Here is a 16,048-nt window from a genome sequence, read left to right on the forward strand (position 1 = left end):
GAGTACTCTACCTTCTGAGTTTCTAGATTTTGTAAAAGAAGGGAGATATGTGTTTTATTGGTAAAGAGTAGTTTATAACAAGTGTTTAGACTTTTACGACAACTATCACTCGTGAAGAGGAAACCGGCTCTATTAGTAGGGTGGAGTGTCCACACCGTATAGGTTCTACGACTAATCTGTCGTACTAATAACGTGTCCACACGGAATCCGACCGGTGTTATTTTCCGGTGAGACTATTGCACGTAACCTACTCCCCTGTGTGCCTTGCGTTTATATTTTTGTTCAGTGTATGTATATTCTAAAGGTGTTTACAGACGGCTTCATTTTCATATATCATTAATAGACTAATTTGTAAAACAATTTATTAATTTTGTTTTTAATGGCGGTAATTTTTATTTATGGAGTGACACAAAGAAAATGAGCCTCTGCAAACACATTTCATTCTACTTTGGTCAAATTACACAATCATTTTGAAGCAGGCTACATCCCAAATGAGCACATTTTTTACAAGATAATGTAAATGTGGGAGGAAATGTGGCTCAATGGGGTAGTGCGCTGAACTTAGTGCGCTGAACTTTGAATCAGGGGATAGCAAGTTCGAGTCTCACTGCAGTCAGCATGTCGTTGTGTCCCTGGGCAAGACGCTTCACCCCAAATTGCTCCTGTGGGGATTGTACTAAATGTATGTTGCTTTGGATAAAAGCGTCTAACAAGTGACATGTAATGTAATAATGACTGATTTGCATTATTAAAACATTGCATTTCAGAAAAATGTGAATACATGATCTTCCTAATATAAGTAATACACTGGAGACATTTCACGTGATATATTTTAGATTCACCTGCCATGTCTCCCTTTAGCCAAGTGTCACTGACATTAGTTTAAAATGGTTGTCACTACGTACCATGGGCAGTGGTGATCCATCTTCAGGATGCATCTGAAACACAGCAGGGTCAGACGTCAGTGGAATTGAATCCCTCTCTCCTGTCAGAGTGCAGTACATGGTGTTCTGTATGGTGCATGAGGGAGCCATACTTATCACAGACTGAACAGTGGTGGCATCGATCAGGCTTCAGCAGCTGGCAGCGGTCACAGAAACGGATCGCTGAGGAGACACAGCCGGGCCAATCACAGCCATCAGCAGCAGCTCAAAACTGGACCACACTTTATATTTAACAACGTACACCAGTATTGGGAAGTAACTTTGTTCATTTACTCAATCAGGAATCAGAAACACGTTAAGAGGGAATGCATTTACACAAACAAGGAATGCGCTTTGGTGTATAACTGTTGCATACATGAACACAACTAGAGGAATTGGGTTGTGAAAAGGGGACAAATATAGTACTATAATAATAACGTATCAAGTATTGTACTTAAATACAATATTGACACACCTGTACTTTAATTCACTATGTCCATGTTATGCTACTTTATTTTTACTACACTTCTATTCAAAGGCAATTTTCCAAATAATTTGGAAGGGAATACAACAATTGAGAGAAACTCCCTCTGGAGGGAAATGTGTGATCATGGCCTCTGCAGACCGCACACAAACCTAAGCAACGCACTACAGGAAAGGGAAACCCCCCAAAACCATAATAGGGCCTCTTTAAGTATAGTTTGATGCTTAGACTTACTTAAGTTAAATGTTGAATGCAGGATTTATACTTGTACAGAGTATTCCTAAACTTTCCCATTACTACTTTTACTCATGTTATATATCTAAGCCCTTCTCCCTCAGCTGGTGTAAAGTTCTCCTGCTTTTGTGCCTCAGCAGCAGTGTGCTGTACCTCCAGAGTTGGTGCGGGTGCAGATGGGCAGATCCTTGGCTATCCTCCTCAGGATCTCCTGCTGAGACTCCCCCCGATCTTCACGCTCCAGCAGCTCCTTGTCAGAGTATGACAGGTGAAACTGTGCAGGGCAGAGGGAAAGAAGAACAGCACCTTTGATTTAGCAACAGCAACACTGATTTCTGCAATCAGTTCTCTTATTTCTAATGAATGGTATCGTCACATTTGTCAAAACAGTCAAATGATTTTTCAGATGAGATGTTAGCACGACGTCTGGACGATTAATTTAAATGTGTTTCAAATTGCAGTATGGATTAGAGCAATATCTAAATCACAGTAAGCACACTATTTGGTACAAGGTAAAAAAAGACCAGTATCCCAGAGAGCATATTTAACATGACATTTTTTTGATTGGAAAACACGTTTTTTATATATTCTGTGTCATGTGATCCAGTAACTCCAAATCAATGCTACATCACATTAATACCCTGGAAGAGTAGGGAACACCTCGTTATATATTACATATTTGTGTTTTTTTTAAATATATTTATATTTGTCTAACTCCTGCAGCCCTCGTCTGTAGCTCAGTATGGTGAAAGGTTTCTGCATCTTCCATTAGTTTTGCTTCTTTCTGCCCCAGCAAGCAAATGGGAGCAAATTAGCACAGAGCTTATATTACTTTCAGCCACTCAGGCAATTTATAGGCGATTGTAGCTGAAACAAAATAAGTCTGATGATAACGAACAGCGCGGCACACATGAAAAGTGACTTTATTCAAATCTGAAAACCTCATGTGAACCAGCGTTCGATGAAAGCTCTCGCCTCGAAAATGTAAATGCAAAGTGGCTTTTATCTTGGTGTGTGTGTGTGTGTGTGTGTGTGTGTGTGTGTGTGTGTGTGTGTGTGTGTGTGTGTGTGTGTGTGTGTGTGTGTGTGTGTGTGTGTGTGTGTGTGTGTGTGTGTAGTGTGTAGTGTGTGTGTAGTAGTAGTAGTAGTAGTAGTATTGTGTGTGTGTGTGTGTGTGTGTGTGTGTGTGTGTGTGTGTGTGTGTGTGTGTGTGTGTGTGTGTGTGTGTGTGTGTGTGTGTGTGTGTGTAAGTGCTGTGGTCAGGATCAGAGCCATTACAGAGCAGCTCCAGGCACTTCCTCTGGAAAGTGTTATTAGTCTGAATGCAGTGTTCAATCACAAGCGGAGGCTGTAACCTACATCCGCACTTCCCAGCATGCGTCAGTAACGCAGCGTCGCAGACACACGCGCTCACCTCCTTCAGGGGGTTCATGGGCCTGGTGAAGATAGTTTGCCAGTACGCCCACACAAACATGATGAAGATGACATGGTACACCAGCAGGTATATCACTGGAAGCAGAAAATCATAAACAAGTCGTCAGCAGCATCTATCTGTCAGCTTCACTGAATATTCATAGCAATGCTGCAATCCAATATGATTTATTTTGCAAAAACAAAATATTTCGACTCAGTATTCTGTCTTAATCTCTCACTGTCTTATTGGGTCATGTTCAGAAAGTGAAAGGAAAGAAAAAGAGCCAAATGCATAAAGTCAGCTCTAAAAATGTAACACTGAGCAGTTGGTGTGATTTTACAATATTCAGTAATGACATCAGTTTTGTGTTACGGCAGTTATAATCGACCATCACAGTGAACGATATAACATTTTGTTTATATGTTGCATTACAAGGCAATGCCAACAGTGCCTTATTTATATTCCAAAAATGATGACTAAGAGTCTGCAGCCCTGCTACTTCTGTGAAGGCAAAGTGGTGCTTTGAGGTGCTAACATTACAATGTTGACAAGGACAATGCTAACATAGTGAAGTTTAACATAAACAATGTTAACTATACTCACCATCTTATTTTAGTGTAATAGCATGCCAACATTAGCTCATTAGCACTGCAGACGAGTAGAGTAGTGGTGAGAATTTGATTCATTTGAATGTTTTTTGGGCATAAACCACATTTTTAGACACATTTATAATTCACTCTTAAATTGTCAAATCATACTCTTAACTAACTTTGAGGATCATTAGTTATTAGATTCATGCTGAGGAGATCACTGTTAGTATGGATTCAGACATATACAGTATATAGCTTATAATAAAAAGCAATACTATTTCGGTCTCTTTCTGGGCTCTGTGGTTGCATCATGTATATTTGATAAAAGCCGGAATTAAAACATATCACTGAGGTGATTAAAGGAAACATTATGACACACTTGAAGCTAATACAGGCTGATTATAGACTTTAGATGTGGGCTGCCTGTGCCAGACTGAAGGCTGCTGAACCTCCTCTGGTCTGAACTCAACTCCACATATAACAGAAGCAGAAAAAACTTTCCTCTTGATGTTAACAGCTTCATTAAACACTTACCCTTTTCTGCTATGCCCTCGATCGACTCTGAAAAGGAAAAAGACAAGAGAACTCTGAAAAGCTTGACATGCGACCTGCAGGAAGTGTGTATCTCAACATAGGGAAAGTAAGTGTTTCATTTTTCCATGGGATATTGAAGAGCACTGACTCTGAACCCCTAATACGACAGCACTCACAAAATCAATACACAGCACACTCATGAAGTTCTATGCTGCAACATTCACTTAAATGTTTCTTATGTTCTGTTTAGAGGGAAAATACTTACAAAACATTTTTTTTAAATAAATCACAAAAGTGTCTGAGCAGTATAAGCCATTAAGAAGCTTGCGGTTCCATTCTCCAAGGGTTTTTTACAATCTTGATTGGGATCAATAGACCAATTGTATTTCTTTATCATTATAACACAACATAAAACAATCGAAATGTGATCATATTCATGACTTTTGTAATATTATTTTTTAATTTAAGCATGTTTCCTTATTGGGAAAATTGGTGTCCCAGAAATGAATGGGTACCAACAAAAAACTACAATTTGATCAAAACAGTTTTTCTCGTTTTGATCCGCATTGCTGTGCATTGAAAACACACACACACACACACACACACACACACACACACACACACACACACACACACACACACACACACACACACACACACAGAGATCTGGACTCGAACATGAAAAAAGACAAAAGATTTTAGCTGACACGGGTTTCTATTTGTTCCAATATCTAAGCAATGATTAGCTGAGCATGGAGAATCATCCATCTTCGGAGGCATCACACACACACACACACACGCACACGCACACACACGCACACACGGCAAGGTGAGCCAATTGGAGCTGAATCGAGGCATTCAGCCAAAAACCGTGTGCATGCCGCGTTGCCAGCTTTACATCCCCAGAGTCTGAGAGTGAAGCATCAGTGTACGTGTGATTAAGAGCATGTGCAGGGATATATATTCAAGTGTCTTTGAAAGCATCGCTGTACTACTCTCCGTATCTTTTCCTCTTTACTGCTACAACAATGTCCTACCATACATGGATTTGAACAAACCGAGACCACCTGATTCCAAATGTTTCCACCTGAAAAAGGGCAAACTGTTCAAAAAGCTGACGTTTGGTGCTTTGAATGAAAGTGGGTCAAATGCAGATCGCTTGGGGTTGAATTATATAAGGCAGACAATGGGATTAACTCAGCGGCCGAACGAGAGTTATCAGCTGACGACACTTTCACACAACTGTCTCTGTGTCTGTCTTCAGAACACATGCTGGCCCCCGAGCGACCGCTGTCCTGCCCCGGTGCTGTTTTCATCTGTCCCATGTGACCTGAACGCAGCACAGTGTCGCTCTTGTTCTATTGCAAAAACAAGTTGGTGTTCAAAAAGCCTGAAAAAAAAGGCGTTTCTGTCATGACTCATGCGGTAATTAAGGATATCTTAATATCTCACAACAGACACATGGTGTTCTCTAACTCTGAACGGGTAGGAGGTGTGTGTGTGTGTGTGTGTGTGTGTGTGTGTGTGTGTGTGTGTGTGGGGGGGTGTGTGTGTGTGTGTGTGTGTGTGTGTGTNAGCTCAGAGTGTGTGCAAGCAATCATAAAGAGCACAGGTGGTAGAAGTAGTAAGATATTGTACTTGAGTAAAATAAGAAGCACCAGAGTGTAGGAATACTCTGTTACAAGTAAAAGTCCTGCATTCAAAAAGTTACTCAAGTAAAAGTAGAACAGTATTAGCAACAAAATATACTTAAAGTAACAAAAGTAAAACTTATTATGCAAATTGATTGATAATTTTCACACAGCTAAAATGCGCAAAATACAGGTGTTTTTTAACTAACAACAACACCAGCATATAATCTGACTTTTTAACACCAATACACGCAAAAAGAGGTGGATTAACTAACGCATTGAAATAGTGGCGTTTTATGGCACTGTTGGCTTCCTTTAATTAAAGTATGATGACCAGTGCAGAGGTTTCATAAAGTGAGTATTTCTTTTCAAATATATATCTTTTGTAATTCCTTTATATCATATTGTAATGTATATTGGTGTTATGAGACAATATCAATAAAACATGGGACTGATAGCTGTTTTGTTTGTTTCAGAGGTGCAGCACATTGTGTTTTCTTTACCTGACATCTCCATCTGCTCCTGCTGTTTCAAGCCCAACTGCACCTGCAAAATATTCTGCAATCCTGAAGTATATACTGTACAATACATTTTACAAGCCCACTGTCAAGCTACACACTGCCTGTGCTATTTAAATGTGAGAATAAGTCAGATTTAATTTTCCAACTTGTTGCCAGTTATGCGGGTGGTTGGCTCGCTGCAGCCAATGATATGCACCACAATATGTCTAAGTGTTGCAGTGAGGACAGATGGCTCAGTGAAATGGCAACAATTACAATGTTTTTCAAAAAGCTACTGAGCAGAAGCTATTTCAAAAGTACAAATATGATACAACTGACCCCAAATCAACAGTCTTGATTACAATACAAAATGATATTCCATCTACACATTTAGCTCTATCTTATATCTAAATATAAGCATTGATAAATATCCGGGAAAATATTACAATGTTGTCAGCCAGTCTAACAAAATTACTCTCATATTTATTTATATTTGCTAAGCTGAATTATGGTAATTGTAAGATCCAGTGTCTTTCGATTCTTAACCATAACACAGCCAAAAAGTTTGTACATCTCCACCTCTGCAGCATCAATTTCGACCTTTATTTCTTTATTATATATTGTTCTGAGCGTCGGTGTTGACAAGTCCAAAATCATTAGCAATGCATGAATGTGGTGGGTTGCATAGCCATTCATTTTGCTTTAACAGGTAATGTTCAGAACATTTTATGCATATACAAAATACGACACAAGCATTAATTATATTTGTTTACTAGCGGCCAATAATGTCACATAAGATACTATTGGATCCTTTACATATAAAAAGAAGATCAAAACACCTGGTAGTGATCTATTGCTGAGTTAATAGATGAACATTAACACTTTTCATTATTCCTCAGAGATCTTTTACAGTCGCCCTTTATTTTTCTTCAAAAGTTCAGGATTAGAGTGTGAGGCTGCAAATGATTACCCGGCAGAATGGATCATTTAAAGATTAGGAAAAGCTCTGTGATTGGAGTCTCATACACCGACACAGCCGCAGGTTTGTGATGATTAATGCTGTTAATGATTTGCCTTCAGGTTGAGAATAAAACCGATAATGTATTCTTCTGTGCTCCTGCCATCAGTGCACTGTAGCTACAAAGAATAACAGCGGTTTCCTGAGGACGAAGCAAACACTTTATTTATTAGCGGACTTACCATGTGTGTGCTAAAAGAGGAAAACAGAGAATACAAAAAAACCAACAATCAATGTGTTTTATATGATATTTATTGCACCTCGTCATGTCAAATGCATCAGTGTAACAGTCGCGGCCTGCATTAAAAGACTTATATGGAGCATTTAAAGCTCTTTAAAGAGGCAAAACTAACGAATCTAAACAGAACATTAGTCTGGTTAATATATTAGCGTGTAACATTTTGCTATCTTTTTTCAGCTCCACCCAAAGCAAACATTACAACAATCATTAAGAATGTCTCAGTTACATACTGAACAGTAGTACAAGAGAGTATATTTATAAAGAAGAAGAAGTACAATCCTTTCAGAGCGTAAAGGGAATACGATTTTAATATATTGCTTCTAAACATTTATTTAAGATGAGTGTCCCAAGACACTCGTATGGCTTTGATATATTTATCCCTGCCAGTGGCATTGAAATATCACTTGTCCTTAATAAGTTAAGAAATGATTAACACTGTTAGCTGCCTGTAGTTAAGCAGTGAGAAAGAGATACAGATTGAGAGGGTTTGTTCAGTGGGGGATCCGGGAGGATTTTAGCTGCAGCGCTTAGGGAGAGAGGAGGAGGGGGATATAAAGGAGGGGAGGAGGAGGGGTGCTGTCCTGAGCTGATCTGTGCAGGGGCTGCAGAGCCTCAGGACAAAAGGAGAATCAAACAATCACTGGTAGAGCAGAAGTTAGACAAAGTTGGACTTAACAAATAAATAAATAAATAAATAGGATCAGTGTTAACAATCTTAAACTGATAAATATATTTACAAGTCCATGAATCAATAAATATTTAAGTATCTTTTAAGCAGTTACATAAACTGATTATCCTATTTAGAGTCCTGCATTGCTGCATTAAGGGGATTGAGGTTCATAATGGGTCATTCTTGTTTGTTTGACCGCTTGCAACAGCTTCCCACATCCTGTTTGTGCAACATCCTGTTTATGTAAAAAATTCTAACATAGTGCAAGAAGATGCTGGAACATGCATTAACCCTTCAATCCTGGTCGTGAGCGCAGATAGGAGGCACAGCTCGTCGTAGTTAAGACATGCACTGATGGTGGGGGTTTCACCTGGTGACAAAACAGAGAGAGAATATAAATACAAGTCCAGTGAGACACTTTGTAAACGTTTAGGGGCTCTATTATTCTCATTTTCAGGTTCTTATTTGTATTTCGGTCCTCTACTGTAACATGTATCCATGCTTTAATGTTTAAAAAGATCTTTATGTTCCTCATACTGCTGCAGCACCTCTTTTCACCCTCTGTCTGAAACCAGAGCCCAGTCTGCTCTGATTGGTTAGCTGGCCGGCTCTGTTGTCATTTGTCAACCACTTAGAGATGTCCCACCCCTTAGTCTATCACGTACAATGTATTGGAGCACTAGCCAATAGAGGTGTGAATGTTACATAGTGATGTCACTTGAGGAAGTTAACAAAGGAGTCCAATGGAGGCATTTCAGGCAGGAGGGGGAGTGTGTGGGAGAGAAACTCCCTCTGGAGAGAACACAGGGTTTTTAGCCTTTGCAGAACATTTACATGCACAAAAACCTATAACACACGACGACCGGAAAGAGAAAGCCCCAAAAAGCATAATGGGCCCCGTTAACCAACACATTGTGCTGGTGTTGTGAATAAGATGTATTAAACATAACTGCAATTCAATTATTTCTAGTGTGTTAGGTGCTGTTTACACGAGAACGCAAACAGTTGTATCCGCTACTTTTCTCTTTCGTATAGCCCGTTCGTTCACACGAGGCCGTAACGGAAACGCGGAAACGGACCCCGCAAACGGTAACGGGTCCCAAGGCGGATAGATCTGCAAATGGAACGCTCTGGGGGGCCAAACGGCTCCGTGTGTACGTCCTATATGATCATTTCCTGATAACGATGAAGCCATAGCCCCGCCTCTGCTGCTCACTGCTGTAGCATGGTCAGTAGCTACTGTCAGTAGCTACTGCTAGTGCTACTGCTACTGCTACTGACCATGCTACAGATGTTAGTGCAAAATCTACAGCTCCTCTACCACAACCATCAGCAACAAGTGGACATGGAGAATTACATGAACTACATGTTGCTAAATCCACCGTGGGGCATAAACAGAAGGGCAACCATGGCAACCATCCTCGGGGGTCTTCTTCACTGCTTTTGGTGTATTTTGTGGCGGAAGTACAGCGCCACTTACAGGCCCGGCATATGTACTACAGCGTCTCCAGCACTTCCGAGCGGCCTCGTGTGAACGGAATCCGTTCACACGAGGCCGCTCGGAAGTGCTGGAGACGCTGTAGTACATATGCCGGGCCTGTAAGTGGCGCTGTACTTCCGCCACAAAATACACCAAAANAGAGAGAGAATTTGCGGAAGAGAGAAGAGGAGAGAGAGAGAGACGAGAGGGGGGGGGGGGGGGGAGAGCGCTTCCGCCTCATTTTCTCCCCGTGTTATTATCCAAAGTTTAATGTAAATTGAATTTAATGTTTTTTTTTTTTTTTTTTTTTTTTTTTTTTTTTATTTTTTTTCCTATATGATTCGGCCGATCTGCCCCCCCCGAATATTGGCGACGGAGCATCCCTAATTGAGATTATCTGATGGAAGGAAATGCCGCAAGTACTAATAAAAGCTGTGTTTTACCACAGATCTTAGGCTTTAATTTTAACCTTCTGCATAACTATCGAAATCCTATGGCTAGCTTCCCTGTGAGCGGAGGCCCTTGCGATGCTAACTTTCGGCGGGTTCTGCCCCTATAAAAACACCCTTTCATCCAATATATTTTCACATGTTTTTGGTTAAAGCATTTCAAAATGTCCTTATTTAAAACTTAAAATGATTACATATATAAATGAAACCTGCACCTCCTTTAAAGTATTTAGTTAGACAATTAGCTGCCGGTCCTGCATGAGGCTCAGCCCCCTCCTTTTTAATTTTGCTATCAACTGCTGAAGTCACTGAGGACAAATGCTAACATTTTTGTGATATTGGGGCGCTATATAAATAACATTGATTGTTGATTTTTAGAATTTTTTTTAAAGGTTTCCCATTGTCATGCTTTTCTGGTTTATTACCCCGTCCCCTTGGTGTGTTAGAAGGGTTTTTCTGCATGTAGAACGGGCTGCTTGCAGGAGTCAAAAAACCCCTCAAAGTACCCCTGTAGCGAGTAAAACTCTAACACAGAAAATACCCTCCCCAAAGACGGCCTCGTTGGAGATACGCTCATATGCTCCATTGGTTTACTTTCTGGGTGGTGTGTGCGGGGGGTACTTGTGACGTAGGACATGCCAGAGCCGCGCCAGAACTATGACGCCTATACCGTAATGCGGTTACCCGCAAACCAAATGGACCAATCCGTGCGAGCCGTTACGTTACTGCTCGCGGAAGCTGCTTTCGTTAAGGGCCCCCCCCGCTGAATTGGGTCCAAATTGGAGCCAAATCCACGCGACTTCCCTTACACACGTACACTCAGTGCAGGCAGCTCTGCTGATCTCTCCTCCCTGGCTGCAGGCTGATAACAGACAGTTGGGATTGCGGCGAAATTCTCTCTGCAGACCCATTCTCACAGCGTTATAAACCTTTTTCTTACTCAATATCAAGCCACACTTATTGTTTTTACTTCGGCTGTGACTTTGTTTGTGCTCAGGATGAGTTTGGCTGTATTTGTGTTCGCTAAACAAGGAAACCACACCTCCACGGAGCTCAGCGCGATTCACAACGTCCCGACCAATCAGAGCACACTGTGCTCACAGGGAGGGTGGGGGCTGGAGCTATTGGAGCTACAACGAGCCGTTAAAGGCACAGAATGAAATTCAGTGAATACACGTAGTTTACAGAGATGCTGTATGAGAAACCAATGTGGGTTTAGAAAATTGCACAATATAAATAAATCTATTCTAGTAGACCTCAACAATGGAATTATGATCAGTGGAAATGGCCATGACATGGGACCTTTAAAGCTTTATTCCCAAAATCAGCACTTTTGAAACAGGAAGTGAAATAGAGGGATATGAGGCATGGCTAGAATGGGTGATCTGTTTGGTATTTTGAGCAAAACACTTCATGGACATGTTTTTTATATATTTGTATATTATCTGAGACCCATGCCTACAAGTAGCATGATAGGTGACCTTTAAGACTCTCGTCCATACCACACAAATATTTCAAGTTTTTAAAATTGAGAAATATTTGATTCCGTCAATGATTTTCAAGACATACTTAAACTATAAGTGCATTTGCAGAGGAGCAGAGGCTACCGTTGTAGCAGAGAGGGCTATGGTGACATTTTAATCTTCATATTGATTCTCATCCCACATGAAACCTAGTCTCCTTCGAACAGAACCCACTCTGCAGCAGAACAAGTGCTTAGAATATTTTTACTGCTACTGAAATATTTATTTAATTTCCACAAGAACAACAGCTCAGAGATATTTCTCGATTTAAAACTGAGCAAAGATTTGTCTTTCCAATAAGCCCAATGTTTGCAAAAACCAATTGCTTTTCTCCCTTTTCAATTATTTAAAACGCTGCAACATAATAAATCAGAAAGTGAGTTCACCCTAAGTTTTTTATAAGCAGGAATGTATTCAACTATGCCTAACACACACATAAAGAGTTTTTCATAATTATGTCTCCTGCATTCGAAGCTTTTCACAGCTTTATTTAGGAAGAAATGTAATTATAAGTTTTCATGGCTCTCTTTGGAGGACATTACTTACATTTCTAAAGGAAAACGTGAGGCCTTTATTTCTATCTGGAAACTTTTAATGCATTTTTTTTTTAATTGAAAATGAGGATATGTCTGAAGCATTGAACAGCGAGGAACATTTTACTTTTTCAATTTTATTTTATTTATTTTACTTTTAGATGCATTAATGTTTTAAATGTATTTTATTAATTTTTTTATTTGTATTTTCTATTCATTTATTTTAATTTAAATGTATTTATCTTTTATAAATATTTTGTATTTTTTTTGTATTTTCATCATTTCCATTATGTATAGGTTTTATTTGAGCTGTATTCACTTTAATTGGAGTGATGTCATGTCAGCTGTTGTCTTTTTGTATTTCACTATTTATGTTAGCAATATTGTCATTGTTACTTTTGTGGTTGTTTTTATTGTGTTTTTGTTTTATGTGGACAGAAAAAGTGAGTAAAATGGTGATTCATTTTCATTCATTCTTGTGTGTATTTATGATCACCTGTCTCCATACTGCATGGCGAGGTGCAGCAATATCACCATGCAGTACTGGGTGGCCCTTTGTCCTTTAAATTCACTCAGCTGGAGCCCAGGGGTGTCACAGAGCAGAGAGGGCCATTCTGACAGGCGGCAAACCAGAGACGGGAGGTTGTGCAGCAGGAGATTCTCCACCACCTCAAAATCTAGGGGAAGAAAATGGAACAGAAAGGAAGAAGCATTAATAATATATGCTAGAAACAGGGACAGGAGGAAGTTACATAAAGAGACACACAAAGATAAAAAGGAAAGGGTATGGATGAGGGAGTGAGATGGATGGAATAAAGTATAACACAGCAGGAGAGGCCCGCAGGGATTATTAAAAGGGATCATTACTCACCGATGTTTACGGCTAAAAACCAAGCCAAAACTGAGGTTTCTGAAAAAAAATATCTGGAGCCGAAAATGAGTGGGTTCACGCGGATTTCTAATTATCTGTGTTGCATTAAAACAGAAAGCCAATATCCATCATTAACCAAGCTCTGGCTGTCATGCATGGTTCAATTGGAATGTTAAAAGCCATCTTAAAATAGCTATATTACCTTATAAAGGAATGGATGGTTTATGAATAAGGTCCCTAAAGAAGAGGAAATCAAGACGCAAAGTAGGGCTGCACGATATGCGCGATATTCACATCGCAGGACGTGCGATTTTTTTAGGACGTGCGATATTAAGCAGGCAAATTAACTCAAACACGTCATGTTACAATTCTTTTGCTGCTTGCTACAAAAGGAAAACTTGCGCAGCTTTCATGTCAGGGGTACTTGAGTGAGTGACAGCAAACCACCAATCACAATCAAATCTCCAAAGCAAACGGACCAGTGATTAAAGGTAAAAACACTGAATGAAGTAGTTTCATGTGTTTCTCCAGGACAGCTCTGCGCTGCTAACCGAGCTAGCTCAGCTTGTTGCTCTGATAACTTAAGATCCAGACGTCCGTGACTAAAATCCTTCATCCGGTTAAATATAGTTAGAAAAATACCAATTGTATAGCATTACAGTTCAAGAAAGGATGGTTTGCGGACAAAAAAAACTGTCTTTTCTTCAATTCCTGTATTTTTTCATATTGCAATATATAATGCAGGGGGGGTATCGCAATGTCAGTTTTTTCCAATATCGTGCAGCACTAACGCAAAGAGCATGTGATGACGGGTGAAACAATAAAAGGAAACAGTAAGAAGGAGAGTGACATTCATGATTTAAAGACTTGCACATGAGGCAAAAGAACCAGATAAATAAACAATACCGTATAAAGATAGAAAATGCAGAGAAGTAAAACGTTTTTTCCAATTATCTATGATGTCATGTTCAAGCTGAAAGCCAATGTCCATCAAGCTGTGGATATCAAACGTCCTCTAATTAAAATGTTAAAACAATCTTAGAATAGCCATATTCTGTTCCAAAAACTTAGAGAGGATTTTTTTAATTATAAATGAGGTCCCCGAATCTGATGAAATAAAGACAAAAAGGCACATGGAATGAAGGGGGTAGTATGAAAGGAAACAGTAGGAAGGGCAGAGACACTGGACGACTGAAAGAACAAAAAGAAAAAAGAAACATGTGAATAAAAAATACCATATACATTTTTAAGAGAGAAATTGCAGAGAAGAGACAATTTTTTCTAATTATCTATGTTGTATCAAACAGAAATGCAGTATCCATCATTAACGAAGCTCTAAATGTCATGCGTGCTTCAACTAAAATGTATAATAGCATTCGTAGAATAGCCATATTCACTTACATAGCAAACTTAAAATGTTTAATGTTTTTTATGGATAAAGTCCCTAAAGAAGAGAAAAATCAAGATGAAAAACAGCATGCGGAATGACTAGACTACAAGGGATTGCATGACTGAAAGACTTGCACATGAGGCCTGAGAGAAAGATACTTATAAATAAACAAAGCCTATAAAGTTTTAGACCCCATTTACACGCATACGCAAACGCAAACGAACCGATTACGATATCAAAAAAGTCTTCCGTTCACACGAGACTGGAGACGCGTAGTACATATGCCCGGCCTGTAAGTGGCGCTGTTATTTCGTCACAAAATACACCAAAAAGCAGCGAAGAAGACCCCCGAGGATGGTTGCCATGGTTGCCCTTCTGTTTATTCTCCGCGGTGGATTTAGCAACATGTAGTTCATGTAATTCTCCATGTCCACTTGTTGCTGATGGTTGTGGTAGAGGAGCTGTAGATTTTGCACTAACATCTGTAGCATGGTCAGTAGCTACTGACAGTAGCTACTGACCATGCTACAGCAGTGAGCAGCAGCGGTGGGGAGAGGCGGGGCTATGGCTTCTTCGTTATCAGCAAATTATCGCATAGGACGTACAGACGGAGCCGTTTGGCCCCCCAGAGCGTTCCGTCCGCAGATCTATCCACCTTGGGACCCGTTAGCGCTTTAGGGGTCCGTTTCCGCGTTTCCGTTACGGCCTCGTGTGAACGAACAGGCTATGCGAAATAGAAGAGACGCGGATACAACCGTTTGCGTTCTCGTGTAAACAGCACCTTAAGTGAGAAAATGTAGATGAGACTATTTGCTCCTATTATCTATGTTGTGTTCAAGTAGAAAACCAATATCCATCAAGCTTTGGATATCATGCGTCCTTTAATTACAATTTTAGAATCTTCTTAGGATAGCCATATTCCCATTGTTAGTAAATGTCAAGGCTTTTTTTAAATGAATGAGGTCCTTTGAGAATAAGAAATCCAGATGAAAACTGAAATGATGAGAAAGACACAGTAGGAAGGGGAGTGAAAGTATAAGGCACTCGATAACCGATAGACTAAAAAGAAAATGAATCATGTAAATAAAATGGTAAGAGAGGAGACGCAGTGAAAAGACAAAGGGAAGGGAAGATGTGAAGCACAGCAGGGAATTCAGATGTTCTTTTTCCAAGGCAGATAAAAGAGCAGGACTTTCTGCAACCAAGCACTGACTCCATCTTTGGGTGATCTTCAGGGAACCGAATAAAGTGATATAGGGGTGTGAAAAGGGAAGAGTGGGGGAGCGGGGGAGGGAAATGAGATGCAGCTTATAAGGAAACTAAAGGAGACCAACACAGAAAGAAAGGAGAGAAAGAGTACCATTGAAACATGACACTGAAAAGAGAAATTACAGAGAAAATCATTTAGGAGTTAAAGAGGAAACTGTATGCAGTATTTGAAGGGGTCACAAGAAAAGTAAAAGCATAGATAGAAATATGGGTCAGTGACGCACGACTACACAAGAGGCTATAAAGCCACTGGAGGAGACACTACCAATCAACCAGAGAGGAAACAAAGGTGAA

The 16,048-nt window shown here is 39.9% G+C and overlaps 2 protein-coding genes across 4 annotated transcripts in view; both read right to left on the bottom strand.

Annotated features, from left to right (window-relative positions):
• The window catches only part of edar (ectodysplasin A receptor), a 169,716-nt gene that overhangs the window by 30,801 nt on the left and 122,867 nt on the right, over positions 1 to 16,048 (bottom strand). The window lies entirely within an intron of this gene.
• The window catches only part of LOC104941480 (calcium uptake protein 3, mitochondrial-like), a 57,321-nt gene continuing 48,837 nt past the window's right edge, over positions 7,565 to 16,048 (bottom strand). For both annotated transcript variants that reach the window (XM_010766581.1, XM_010766580.1), the window contains one exon: positions 7,565 to 8,609. The gene's annotated coding sequence lies outside the window, so the exon portion shown is untranslated. The remainder of the gene's footprint in view (positions 8,610 to 16,048) is intronic.

This window comes from Notothenia coriiceps, unplaced genomic scaffold (assembly GCF_000735185.1).
Source record: "Notothenia coriiceps isolate Sejong01 unplaced genomic scaffold, NC01 NC01_scaffold00003413, whole genome shotgun sequence".
NCBI lineage: Eukaryota > Metazoa > Chordata > Actinopteri > Perciformes > Nototheniidae > Notothenia > Notothenia coriiceps.